The 9,590-nt window shown below is 45.5% G+C and overlaps 1 long non-coding RNA gene across 1 annotated transcript; it reads right to left on the bottom strand.

Moving 5' to 3' along the window:
- Window positions 1-8,832: 8,832 nt before the first annotated feature.
- LOC128346211 (uncharacterized) lies at window positions 8,833-9,251 on the bottom strand. Its single transcript, XR_008316845.1, has 2 exons — window positions 9,123-9,251; window positions 8,833-9,047 (listed from the first exon to the last, which is right to left on the bottom strand). It is a non-coding gene; the product is annotated as an uncharacterized LOC128346211 (long non-coding RNA).
- Between the last annotated feature and the right edge of the window lie 339 nt (window positions 9,252-9,590).

The raw sequence follows: 9,590 nt of genomic DNA, 5'->3' as shown, positions 1-9,590 counted from the left end.
ACAGCATGTGTAGCTGAAAAACTGATAGGAGTTCAGAACAAACATGTTGTTGTTTTTTTAAAAAAAACTAAAATATCTCCCTTTCTATGTATAGCCTCTTGCCCCATTTCTGAGTCCAGGTCCACTTCCAGAAAGGTCCACTTTTTTCCTTCTGAAAAATGCAGCTGTGGTGGCTGAGGTCAAATAAGAAGACCCATTTGAGGGAGGTACTTCTTAACATACCCACTCATGCTTTTATGTTAAAAATCACACACATACATACATGCACAAGCTGCATCCCCCCCACACACACACCCAAACACACCGGAAAAGATACCTTAGGGCACGTGTGTTGTCAAAGCATGAATGTATGCTGATGTTCTCCACATCTTTTCCGTTGTGAAATGAAAAACAGTTAGAAGACATGCTGGAAACACCACCAGAGGGAAAAGGGTTGAAATGTTCCACCTCTATATGCAGGTTTTCTATATCAGACTGTAGCCTCCATAGCTGCACTTTGTAAAAGAAAGAAAAAATGGAAACAAGCTACATACTACTGAGAATTGTTGGAGCTAGGACCCTGGCAGCATCAGCTCTAAGCTGCAATGTCTCATAGTGACCACTGGGGGGTTGGGTTAGGGTCATGGATGAAAGTGCTGGATTCTTCCCCTCTTTGTTCTTCCAGTGTTAGTCTTAATTTTGTCTTTCCAGGGATGGCAGTTTGTTTTGGTCTCTCTCTTCAGCCATGAGCCACAGCTGAAAAAAGCTGCAGACTTTTTCACATTTGTTTGAAACCTTTTCTTTAAATAAATCCTTGTAGTTCTTCAATACTAAAGAACAGTCTCAAGACCTCTTGCTTTGCAGCTTTCTCGCCAAACTGGTTTTGTTCTGCTATTTGGGGACTGAACTGCCATTCTTCCCCTACAAGAGTCACATGTAGTTTAGCCTAGCTCTAAAACAGTCTAGAAATAGTCCTGGTCTCTACAGAGCATGTGGAGTTCTGGTACTGATTCCTCACTCTGCCCCCCCCCCACACCCCTGGTTTTGGTCTGTGCTTTTAAAAAAATAAAACCCACTTTAAAACAGTTTGGGGCAGGCAGCATCTGAACTGGAGAGTGAAGAAAGGCTGCTTTACCTTTCCCCCTGCATTTAGTTTTCAGTTCATAATCATCTTCCTAATAGTTCATAATCAATGAGCCCCTGGTGGCGCAGTGGTAAAACTGCCGCCCTGTAACCAGAAGGTTACAAGTTCAATCCTGACCAGGGGCTCAAGGTTGACTCAGCCTTCCATCCTTCCGAGGTCGGTAAAATGAGTACCCAGAATGTTGGGGGCAATATGCTAAATCATTGTAAACCGCTTAGAGAGCTCCGGCTATAAAGCGGTATATAAATGTAAGTGCTATTGCTATTGCTATTGCTATCTTCCCAGTACTGCTTTTTCACTTGTGAGGGAAAAGATACAGGGCGCAGGAACCTTGAATTTTTCTTCCTGCAGGTGAAAAAGCAGTTTGGGGTGGGTGATTTTGAACTGCAAACAAACTGGAGGAGAAAGGGTTAACAACTCTTTCTACATGTGCTTTTCTACTGTTCAGATGTAGCCTGCTCCAGGCTCAGGCTGTTCGGTTAAATAAAATTATATCCACAGAGGATATAATCACAGAAGCTCTGTAATGTGTAGTTGGAGCCTCAATAGAAATTGAGTACAGGACACATCACAGCATGTGGGAACATATTTGTTTCTTCGTAATGTGAAAATATGGAGCACGATGCTACCATTTTTAGGGTCTGTCTATCGCATATAGTTGCCTCTAGCTGAACAGCGTTTGCTCCAGATCAGACCTATGCCACAGACAGATGCCTTAGAGGACTGGTTGCCAGTGACATTCCTCAGCCTGCCTGCTGTAAACCCTGCCAGCTGATCTCCATCTGGAAGCGGGCTGTGAGCCACTGGCAGGTAATTGCTAAAGCAAGCAGGACTGTCTTAATTGGAATGCCTCAGCCAGGGATGTGCTCTCAGTTAGTCTTGGCTCCACAGCAACTAGTATGCAAGAAATTAATCCATAGGGATTCAGATCCAATTTTGCACTGTGTTGCTGCCTCCAGGAAGAAAACCATGCAAGACCAATGGGATTCTGGGAGCAGAGAAAGATCTGCAGGGATGCTGCAGTCAAAAGGATGCTGAGGTTTTCTGTGCACTGTCCCTGAAATTGCCAGTGGCAGTCCAAGTCAAACCCTCACACCAGCCAACTTGAAGGGAAACTGTCTGCTTCCAGCTGACCAGCAGCCTTGGTTTAAATTGATCTGCTTTATCATGACCTCATGTCCTCCTAACCAGCTGTTTATTCCACTTCCATTCCTGCTTTTATTTTTTTGACCCACGTTTTCCAGCTGGTTTCTTCTAAAGACTAGTTTCTTTGCTTTGATCTTCTGGCTTGGGCTTTTGACATTACTGATGTTTCATCGCTTTTCCTCTTTTCTTGTATTGGTTTGTCTCGGCCAGTCATTTTCAAACTATAGTCAAGGTCTACTTAGGAGTTCCTCAGTAAGGAGACAGACAAACTTATCTGAAAGACAGCCCACCACTACCAATCCTAACAACAACAACATCATCATCATCATCATCAACAACAACCTTTTATATCCCACTCTTCCTCCAAGGAGCTCAGAGCAGTGTACTGCATACTTAAGTTTCTCATGACAACAACCCTGTGAAGTAGGCTAGGCTGAGGGAGAAGTGACTGGCCCAAAGTCACCCAGCAAGTATTATGGCTGAATGAGGATTTGAACTTGGGTCTCCCCGGTCCTAGTCCAGCACTCTAACCAATATACCACACTGGATCTGCCATGTACAGGCACAGAGGAGTACTGTATGTGTGCTAGGCTGCATGAGCTGTTCATTAATTATCATTATTATTAGCACATATTGACCTGCAATCAGCTGTGGCGGAGCAGCGGGAAAGCAGCTTGCCTAGAGAGCAAGAAGCTGTTAATTCGAATCCCCACCAGTGTGCTTCCCAGACTGTGCCTAGCAAATATATATTTGTAGTCACCTCTATTGGGAAGTTACAATTTTATACTCCCCTTTTCATCGTTTCTGTGCATTTTTATATTTTATCTCTTTTAGCTTTAGTAATTTTAGGTTTTTAGCTCTTTTAGTATTGAAGTGTATATTCTGTCTATTTTACTTTTTAAACGGCAATTATTCTTAGTTTTAGCCTTTTGATGATATGTACTAATATGTATTCTAACTTGCTTTTTAAAATTGCAGTCATCATTAATTTTAGCCTTGTCATGATATCATCATAACATCATCATATAACATGTCATTTCTAACCTGTATTAATTTTATGCTGGTCTCTGACCGTAATAAAGGATTGGTTGATATATCGGGCAGCAGCGATTTAGGAAGGTGCCGGAGACACATGCTGCTCACTTCAGTGACAACGGCAAAGACATCATCTTATACTGCGTGGTTAATGGTCAAACCACATGGCTCTGTGGTCGCCAGGAGTCAACACCAACTCGCTAATACAATCTTTGTATTTCTGTATCTCTGTAACAAATGTTGCAGAATATCTCTGGTGTGGATGTGTTACATGAGCCTGGGGCTAAGCATGGTGAAAAAACAAAAGTTAGCAATAAAGATGAGTCCCTGGTACAACCTGGGTCTTACTTCATATGCCAATTATTCTTCCGGGGGGGGGGAGTTGGGGGGGGGAACACACTGGTGCTCAGTCCCAGCTCCTTTTCATCCTGCTGTGACTGTCCTGAGGGAGTATTCTTCAAACTGGGACATGTACCGCTCTTTTTGTTCAAGCACACTTCCCCCCATCCTCACCACTGAATGCTATTAGCTCCACCCACCAGGTTGTCTATTAAATACCCTTGGAATCTGTAAACACTCCTCTCCTTGAGTTGCATTGGGGCAGTTTAGGAGGTTTTTGAACCCCTGAGGGTTCCCCCACCCGCTCCAGATATTTGTGAAACCGACATATCTGCAGGCTACCCTGAGTCTACCGGTACCTCCCTGTCACCCACAGGTGCTCTGACGATGCATCCATAAGGATCATAAGATTTCCAACTCTTTTGAAGACAGATATAAGATGATTATTATTAATTTTATTATTATTTTATTATTATTTTATTAATATAGTGTCATCTATTAATGTGATGCTTTTAAAGAATGGGAGGAGAGGTCTCTGCCTCAAGGGGCTTATAATCTAGATATTGTCAACTGGAACCACAGAGAAAGGGAAAGAAACTGGATGCTGGGTAAGCAGAAGACTATGGTCGCACATAACGGCAAACCTGGAGGCGAACAAGCCACAGGTTCAATTTGGTGACTGTCCAGATGTGTGGAACTGCAGTTTCATCACAAAAGTGACCCAAGGTTTGCAATCCCAAACCGTAATCTGAACCTTCAGTTTGTAGTGAGTTTCACTGCCCAAACCTCACGTTTAAAGGTGGCATCGTGTCTTCTGAATTCTGCCAACGCCACCGTAACCTGGGTTTTGTGCCTGCTCCTGAAACCATAGAGTGGCTCAGACAAGCCCAGAAATGCACCAGCTCTATGCCCGCCACACTTCTCACTGGCTGCCTCTCAGATCAGTTGCCCCAGAGTCCCCGCACTCCTCCTGCTGTTGCCCAGCAACAGGGACGCTGTGTGGCCACATCCCAAGCTTCACATGGGCACAGTGGGAGGTCTCCACAAAGCAAGGGCTGCCAAAGTATTTACACAAGCACATGGAGTTGCAGTGACACCAGGAACTGGGTAGCTCGGTTGTTCCCCAACAAAGCTCACACATGCCAAGGGAGTGATACCCAATTTGGGTGAAAAGATGGCCCCTGGAATTCTTGAACAGTGCTGCTATATTTTTTGTACAAATTTGTTGGGGAAGGTGGGGCCCAGCTCCTTCCCCTTGAGTGCAAGCATGCAGTCTCTGGCATAACTCATGAGAAGATCTGTCCATGTGGAGCATTATTCAATCCATTCACAGGAGAGATTCTTTCTGTATGCTGAGGATGGATAATGCTCCAGAGCAGACCACTCTTTCATGAGGGTGAAAAGCCATGGAGACACACATGCGGGCTGGAGGGCTGTTGCCACCAAGCCCGGTTGCTAGATCCCATCAAGCCCCAGGGAACACCTTTCCCAGTCCTTGTGACTGGTGGACAGCAGGAATCAAACCACTCCCTCCAGCAGCCTGGTAACCCCATATGCATGTTTTTCTTTGCGCACCACAGCCACGCGGTTTGGCAGGAATTGCTGAAAACAGCAGCTCCCCTCACCCAGGAGTCCCTACAGCGGCCGATCTACATATGCCGCAATGCTGGTCCCAGCCCGGGAATCTTGAATGTGTATTAGGATACATCCCTGATGTCACCCAATTCTGCCCATCTGGGAGCACCCGGACAGACAGAGCGGCCTGGATTTCATGGGAGTCTGTAAGGGTTGAGTGGAGAGGGGAAGGCATAGAGTATGAGTTCTATTGTTAACCAGTGATAACATCAGTATAGCTGGCTGGGATATCTCATGAGAGTGCAGTCCTATGGAGACCCAAAGTTCATGGAGCCTCTGGTCCTCCCCAATGGACTGGCCATCTTATGAGTGGGCTAATCTCCAGCCAGTAAGCTGACACGAGTGTGTTGGGGCTTCCTGGACTGTATGTATTAGGCCCAAGAAGTCCAAGAACATCCTTTGTCACAGTGGACCAAGCCCTAGGATCCTTTGCCTGCCCTCATCCTTTGCCTGCCCTTCCTAGGAAGTCATCATGATCCCTTCCTGGAGTAACAGTAAACTAGTGCCCCTTTGCATTCCCCGACACCAGTAGTTCTGTTTGTGCGAGACCGTGTGACTGCTGGGCCCTTGCAAGGGCTGTGGTGCAAGTGGTTTGATGAAGGGGTTTAAATGCCCTTTTCCTCCTGAGGGTGGCCAACCAATGCCGAAAAGGCATGATAGTGCTCAGCATGCTCCCTTAAAAATCGTGACCAATAGTTACAGCTCTACTGACGTGCTGATGCCTTACCTGCCGTCTGATGACTAGAGTGCCCCACAGCTTGCTGGGATTCAGCCTCTGTGAACCAGGAAGAGCTTCTTTGCCCAGAAACCAGAGGTCCTGGACCACAGTTGGACAATCGTTTGCGGGATGATTCCCAGGTTGAAGACTTAACCTCAGGTTCATCAACCTATAGTTTCATGCTTTGTCTGAAAGTGGCCTATGTGCATGTTTCAGTTACATGTGCTTGAGCTTAGTTGGAAATGGGGATTACAGTGATGTGCCAAAGAAAAAGGTGGGTTTCAAGAAAGGATTTGAAAGAAGCAGGAGAGGAGGCATCACACAGGTTCTCCATTATGAACATGTGAAGAAATGATGAGGTCTAGGACAAAGATAGTGCACAACATGAAGGATCACCTAGAACATGTTCTCTCAGAATCCTTTGCATGGGGTACAATGATTTTGAGTCTCACTGTGGTTTCTCTCAAAACTCAGCCTGGTGAGAAGAGGACAAGATTGCCATTTTGCAGGATTTCAGCTGGCTCAGGTAGATGAGATTTCAACTCCCACCTAGATGCTTGTTCTTTGTTCAACTCAAATTGACATTTGACACAATGAATACTGTTAACATCATTACAATAATTCAATGAATAAGGACAGCTTTTTAATTCCTGTAGAAAAAGTGGCAACACATAGCTGGACAGAGGAAACGTTGCCAGGAAGAATTAAAGATCATTGGCTGCCTTGCAGGACAGGTCACCTAGGTGTCCACCCAGCAGAAGAATTGTCAGCTTGCTTGTAGTATATGCCAGTTTTCTTGCCCACTTGGGCTATCTATGTGTGCCTTGTCAAGCCTATGTCAAATTGTGCTTTTAACATAGGATATCCTTGTCCTTCCCCTCCAGAATTGCCAGTTTTCAACCTAGAGATTCATCTTGTTATTTGAACTACCAATTAAGCTGCAGATGCAGCAGTCAGCCACAGCTTCTTCTACTTGCTCCTTCCCAATCTGCTTTCCACTGTCCAACCCCATTTGCTATAGTGAGCAGAACTCCCGGAATGTTGCACAGCAAGTGCAAACCTAAGATTCTGGTTTCCTTGGAGGAGAGATGTAGACTTATGGTGTGTTTTTCATATCTGTTTTATTTACACAAATGGACAGGCTGAGCATTATATGGAGTTGAAGGTGGCAGGTAAAGGTAAAGTTGTGCCCTCGAGTCGGTGTCAACTCCTGGCGACCACAGAGCCCTGTGGTTTTCTTTGGTAGAATACAGGAGGGGTTTACCACTGCCATCTCCTATGCAGTATGAGGTGATGCCTTTCAGCACCTTCCTATATCACTGCTGCCCAATACAGGTGTCTCCCATAGTCTGCAGAGCATTCCTAACATTCCAACAGGTTACACCAGAAAGCCTAAATTCTACATCCTGAGATGCTTCAGCTTTCTGCCTAGTGTCTCCATTCCAGGTCCTACGGTCTCAAAGCTCTGCCTTTGTCTTTGCCCTGGTTGCCTGAAAGCTGCCATGTCTTTACACATACCTTTCTTCCAGGGGAGAAGGAAAGAATAATGTCATATTCAGTCCCTCCCCTGGAGGGATACAAGAGTCACACATGGCCCTTCATGGCTCCACTAATACATACAGCAGTGATGTAAATGCAAATTCAGAAGTGCAGGTGACAACCCCCATGGCCATGCCCACCAACAGCCAGAGAAGCCAAGAAGTACTGGTGCTCCGTCTTTGCGAGGCCCCCTTCCACTACACCTCTGGAATACAGTCAGAACCATTAGCAGAGGCATCCACCAAGCCATTCAAGAACATCCTCTAAGCCTCTTGGCTCATTAACCAATTATTAATTTATAACGGGATGACCATCTAGCTAATGACCTGCCATTTTATAGCAGAATTATTCCTCTGTCATGGTGCTCTTAAAGATATGAGAGCCGTATCTGATGATGGAGGAAATGGGAATCTGCTAACCTTATTCAAAGGTGATAAGATGCTTTGTCTCACTGCTTTGGCTTTTTGTTGCTGCATTTACAGACTTAGCTTACTGCCCCAGTGGGCAAACCTCCATGATGCCAGATTCAAAGCATAGGCAATGCCTATGGCTGCTGGGGAGGAACCTGGAGTTATGACTGCAGCAACATTTTGGCAGCAAATCAAATTAGAAGAAACAAACAGCTTTGCTCTTGCTTATCTGGAATGCAAACAGGATTAAACATTGCCAGACATGAGAATTCTCATATACATACACGAATCAAGAGCCTCCATATAAAGGACAAACCCTTTTGCACACTCATATATTGAAAATTCAAGGTTGGCCAGAGTAGCATTGGCATGGGCAGCATGACAGCAGTTTCTCAAGTGGCTGGAACACGTCAAGTGGAAAGAGGGCAGAGTTTCTCTGCTTGACTGGCCCCCAACCAGGGTGGCCAGGGAGTTCTCCACACAGCAGGCACACAGCAGGCTTTACCACACAGTTTTTGTGTGAAAAACCCAAATCATGTATGAAGTGCTTCCTGATAGCTCACAGGGACTTCGGGGTAAATCTGCCCAATATGTGAACACGCCCAGTCCATTCTGGAGGACATGTGGACTAAAAGCCGGCTATGGAAAACTTCCTGCTGTGCAAAGGAGAGCTACAGTCACGGAACTCCCCCATCCCTCTTTCCCCACAGCAGCAAAAGATTGTGGAGACAGGGGTTCCCTTCCCTCCTTCTTGCTCCTCAGTTTATCCATGGGGATTGCAGGTTGCTTTCCTGCTCTGGCACACCACTGCTGCTGGGGAAGTAGAGGGGAGAGGACAACAGAAGTCTAGATGGGAGAAGAGGAGAAGAGAACCGAGAAGGAGGGAATCATTTACCTATCAATTTATCATATTTTTATACTGACTGATATGAACAACTCTAATACATCATACACATTTTAAACTAGGTTAGGTGTGCAGGACCACTGATATGCCTGGAATTGAAGTAGATTGAAATGAAAATTGGAAATGGCTAAGGAACATGGCATTGGCAGCTATGCTGATCTCAGACACTTTCCTGGACTGAAGGATCTTCTGGTACTGCTGTGAAAGAAAGAGAAATTATGCAAATGAAGTGCCTCCTTATAGCTGGAGTCCTCCTTCTCCTATCATACAGACCTCAGAATTTGGAGGCTGTGAGACAAGGACCACAATCTGATCATCCAGCACCCCTGCTAAGTTAGATAGGATTTCTTCTATGAAACTAGAAAGCACCTGCCCCCAGTATGTAATAGGGATGCGCAGAACATTCTGCACTCAGAACATTCCAATTTGAAACGGGCTGTTTCGAGTGTTCTGAGCTCGGAACAGAACGCCCTTCAAATAAAGGGCCAGTTCTAAGTCAGAACGTTCTGAGCATTCCGATTGCTTTTTTGGTCTCCAAAATGGTGTTATTCTGGCCTCTGCACAGGCGTGGCAACCATTTACATAGTGGTGCTGACCACACAAATGGCTGCTGCGGTGTGTTCGAGTGTTCCGAGCTCATTCCATTGGAACAATCAGTTTGATTGGTTGTTCCGACTGAACATTCTGGGCATCTGCATTCCATGCACAATCCTAGTATGTAATGTGCCTGTTACAAACCTC

This window comes from Hemicordylus capensis, chromosome 1, assembly GCF_027244095.1.
Source record: "Hemicordylus capensis ecotype Gifberg chromosome 1, rHemCap1.1.pri, whole genome shotgun sequence".
Classification (NCBI taxonomy): Eukaryota; Metazoa; Chordata; class Lepidosauria; order Squamata; family Cordylidae; genus Hemicordylus; species Hemicordylus capensis.
This window is presented reverse-complemented; position numbering and strand designations above follow the sequence as displayed.